This window comes from Arachis ipaensis, chromosome B08, assembly GCF_000816755.2.
Source record: "Arachis ipaensis cultivar K30076 chromosome B08, Araip1.1, whole genome shotgun sequence".
NCBI classification, from domain to species: domain Eukaryota; kingdom Viridiplantae; phylum Streptophyta; class Magnoliopsida; order Fabales; family Fabaceae; genus Arachis; species Arachis ipaensis.
Window position 1 is genome coordinate 12474268 of NC_029792.2, and position 5001 is coordinate 12479268.

Sequence of the window (5001 nt, forward strand, 5' to 3'; positions counted from 1 at the left end):
TAGAATAGAAAAAATAATATAATAATTTTATAAATGGCAAACCCATTCAAAAAAAATCACTCAAACTTACATAAAAACTAACAAATCTTTTCACAAATGTATTTATACTTTTTAATCTTTCGGTAGTTGTCATTCCTTTAAAGAAATAATCACGGTGATGAACAAGTACCCAATTTTTTCGAATTTGATATGATTCTTTTAAGTGCTTATTGTATTGCAAGTTGTACTTCAATATGATCTCATACCATTGCTGCTCCAATCCTTTAATTGCCTCTAATTTATATAGCTCAAAAAATTTTACACACTATTTGAATATTCTCATGAATTAAAGCATTAAACTACTACTAAATTTAGATGTAATATGCCATATACAAAAAATATGCTTAGTAAAAATGACAGTTTTTTTGAGATTGCTTCAGTCATTCATGGATTTTGATCAGTTAATGTGATTTTTTCATTAATAATTCAAAAATCTAGACATACAATAATAATAAGGATATTGAGTATACTTATAAATAAAAAAATAAAAAATATATTTACTAGCCCAAAAAAATATTGCCATTGTCTTATTATGCAGAAGTACATATCAGGGACGGATCCAAAAATTTTAGTAATCGAGACCACTACTCATCCTCTCTGGGTCTGTCTTTGCACACATCCAACAAGTATAGTCTTTCCATAAATATTAATTCTAACAAAAATATCAACGGGCATTTTATAGACATTTATCGTATGTAGTATCAAAGACAACAACATCATCATATTTTTGGTACCAATAGAAAGTGATCGAAAAAGATATTCTAATTTTTTTCCTACATCTAATTTTAGAGTTACACCTTTTAACTTCTTCACTGAGCTTCAAAAGGTTCATTATTACATCATTTCTATAGAGCACAGTTATCGTGTCCGCGTGTCAACACATTTCAAACACGATATTTACTGACACTCGTGTGTCTGTTGTATTCAATCGTGTCTTAATGAAAAGTAAAAAAAAAATTTCTGGACACACTTGGATACACCTAAATATCATCACGTGTCAGCCTGTCTAGTCTTATTCTTAACTTATATTCCTAAAATAAATTTAGATATAGTATATATTATTATTTATTAAAACAAAAAATATTTTAAATACTTGATATAATTAAAACAAGACATTAAAAATAATTAAAAAATTAATTTATATATTAATATCAATAAAATATCAAAATATCATTACGATTTATCTAAAAAATACTTTACATTTTATATATATGCGTGTTCCAGTGTCTTATAAAATTTTAAAATTCGCGTGTCGGCGTATCCCATGTCGTGTCGTGTCATCTGTCCGTATCAGTATCATAGCATCATTCCCTGCTATTTGTTTCTTTATGTTTTCAAAAAGATTGTTAACATCTTTTTTCAAAAACAAGGTGACCATTCTTAATGTTTTTCTCAAGTTCCAACACACGTGTTATTTGTTTAATTGAAAGACCTGCATCTTTTAAGTAAGACAATAGGATCTTGATTTTCTTGAGAAATAATTCAATTAACAGATAAAGAGCGAATTTCTAATGATACTTGTTCATATCCTAACCCATAATTAATATCCGATCCAAAATGAATAAACTCAATCTAAAAAAGAAAAAGAAAAAAAAGGTATAGAAGATTCCTTATATCAAGCTACCCAGTTACATGGAGCACAAATCGAGTTAAACCCCAAAGTGATCACTGAGATTCACAAAATACACCGATTTAGTCCCTGACTTTTCAATTGCACTAATTACGTCCTCCAGATTGCAAAAAATGCATCAACGTGGTCCCTCTCGAATTTTTCGTTCATATTGCTTGCCGGCGGGAGTGACGTGGCAAATGATTGCCACACTGGAGGATGGAAAACGTCGTCGTATTGGCAATCATTCCTCTCCCACTCCTTCTCGTGCTTCTCCCTCTTCAACCTCTCTTCCCTCAACTCCTCCAAAGTTTTCCTCCTATTCTTCTTCTTGTTCTCATTCTTCACTTCCCCATCACTATCATCCCCACCGCCCTTCTCATCGGCGCAATTATGAATCTCAAGATACCAAGGCATCTTCACACCCTTCCCTGCTACCCCATACCCTAACCTATACTTCTCATCCTCGGGACCCACCACCACCCCCGAGGACTTTCCTTCTTCTTTCTTCATCCTCTTCTCCTTCTTCCACCCTTCTCTTTCCCCTAAAAACTCCTTCCTCTTCTCGATTTCTCGTACAGGATCGAAAATCTTAATCCCCTCAAATAAGTTAATGTGTCTGTTGTCACCTGAATTCTTCAATTCTGGTTCTTCTTCTTCTTCTTCCTCCCCCTTCTATTCCTCTGCCTTGGCCTTAATGAGAGTAGCCAAACCCATGATGGTGTGGAGGCGCTCGAGGCGGAGCTCGGCGTCGCGCTTTCTGACCTCGTCGCGCTTGATTTACTCGTCTCTGGCGGCTTGCTCCTCGTCGCAACGGACCTTTTCCCTGTTCTCGTAGTTGTAGACGTTCCACCGCTTCTGCGGGAGAATGTTGAGGCGGCCATGGCCTCCCATTTTCGGTGGCTTAACGATTTAGCTTGCTGAGGTTGGAGATTATTGGCTGTGAAATTTGTAATATGGATGAACTATGAGCTTGATGATAGGCATCTTTCGATTTTCCCAACGAGACATACGATATTAACAACAAATTTGCAATACTTTATTGTGAATTTAGTTTGGAACACGTTGTGTGTCCGCGGGTGTAATTGGGAATTCTAAAAATCCTAAGACGATACTGTAAGGGGTTAAATAGTGATAGTACAAAGTAACCTATGCCAAATCAATATGATCCTTCTTCTCTGTCTTCAATTTGTGTCGCTTCTCCATGTGGCTTCCTGCAGCCAAGGAGATGGAAGGTGAAAAAAATTCAATGCCGGAAGAACAAGAACAAAAAAATTAAGAAATTAATTAAGCAAATTAACAAACGAATACCACGCAACAAGAACATAGTAAAGAGAGGACTCACCTACTAGAATTTCGGCGAGAACGGCGAGAAGCAAAGTAACACAGAAAGACCGCGAGAAGCACCGTAATACGCAAGAACTACGAGCATCACAATGAGGAGGATAAGAAGTTGCTCGGCCAACACGGACAGAAGGGGACGGCAACTATAGAGTTGGGGATGATGGCTTGGGTCTCCAGCGTGGCAATCATTCGCCACGTCACTCCCGCCGGCAAGAAATATGAACAGAAAATTCGAGAGGGACTACGTTGATGCATTTTTTGCAATTTGGAGGACGTAATTAGTGCAATTGGGAAGTCAGGGACTAAATCAGTGCATTTTGTGAATCTCAAGAACCACTTTGGAGTTTAACTCAGCACAAATCTCTTGATTCGCACTCAACCCAACTTGTGCAGAAAGAAAGGGCTAATGTTCACGCCTATAAATTCGCTCACTATTTAAAATTTGGGATAACTAATTCCCTAAATATTGGAAAATAATTATCCACCACTATAGGTGGAAAGGTTTTGGAATCATGATCAAATCATCACCTTTTCTTATAAATATCTTGTCACACTCAAGTATTTTTTAACTCTAATTCATAAAAATTTGTCTAATTCCTTGCTTGCTAATTTAAACATTAGAGTCCTTTGAAGATATACTACCCCCACACCATCCTCAGAATAGTACTAATAATTCATGATGGTTATGGTCTGAAATGAACTTAGTAACCCGCTACTCACTTGGAAACATGTCCTTGAACTTTTGCAAAGTAATTCGCAAATGAGCTTCGCATTTACCTCTACAGGATTTTCTCTTTCTTTGCTCTTTTGATAGGTCAATCACTTTCAATATCTTACCTTCACGATAATAGAAAAAGTCACGATAGATCGAGAAGAAGTTTACAAAGTTGTTTAGAGTATCAAATCAGAAGGACAGCACTCTCAACGACTGTAGTGTGTGGGTGGGTATAATGTGGTCTAGAATCTCTAATAATGGAGACGAAAATTTTTTGAGATAGAAAAAACACAAATGGGTGAGTTATACAATATGTTGGATAGCTATACAATATGTTTATGCACAGGTTTCAGGAATCGTGACGTGGACATTTAGCTCTGATGGAAGATACAATTTGATGTCATTTACAATATATTATGATAATGTGTATTGGGTTGGACCAAAGGATGTTAGAATTTGGTTTGAAACATGGGAGGAACAGGGGGCTTGTAATATATATGCCAAGAAAGAAATGGATAATCTTTTTCTTTGTCATAATATAGTCTATTTGGAGATGTAGAAATGTTAGAATTTTTGAAGACAAAGTTATCACATGAAATGGAGCATAGGAACAAGTGAAAGCTCAAGCTAATCCATGGTATAAGGATAAGAAATGAAAGAATGTAAGATGCAATAGAGTAATTCGTGGTGTATTGGGAACAAATTATTTTGAGAAATAAAATCATGAATTTGAAGTCCATCATACAAAATTTGAGTGTGGAATAATTTGCAAGCCAAAAAGAGTTCATATACAGAGAAGAGTGGATAGAAAAAGAAAATATTAAAGGTGGAAGTTGGACAAAGCGGATGCAACAATGAGACGGATTAGTTGAAAGGAGATTTATGGAACCAAATGCACAAGGCAGATATCAATGAATTGATTTTAATATTAGCATACTTACTACATTTATTGGGAGACATGGTGTTAAGAGAAAATGTTAAGTAGATGTTGATATAAAAATATGTTTTAAGTGGATGTTGAATTAAAGATTTTTTTACATAAAAGTCAGTTCTATTTTAAATTATCATAAAGTTATATAATAATACTGTATCTTTTTGGTAACCTGTAGGTTAAGAATGAGTAAGGTTAGGGTTGGGATATTCTCAACCTACGAGTAGGGTAGACCGATAGAGTTGAGTTTATATAAAAATCTTAACTCACGAGTAGGGTTAGGGTTGGATCTAAACCCTACCCTATCCTATCCATTATCACCCCTACTTGAAGAAGTGCAGGAAATCATCATCGTCATCCTCC

At 35.3% G+C, this 5001-nt stretch overlaps 1 pseudogene; it reads right to left on the reverse strand.

The window, feature by feature from the left end:
• On the reverse strand, positions 1729 to 3076 carry LOC110265709 (annotated as a pseudogene).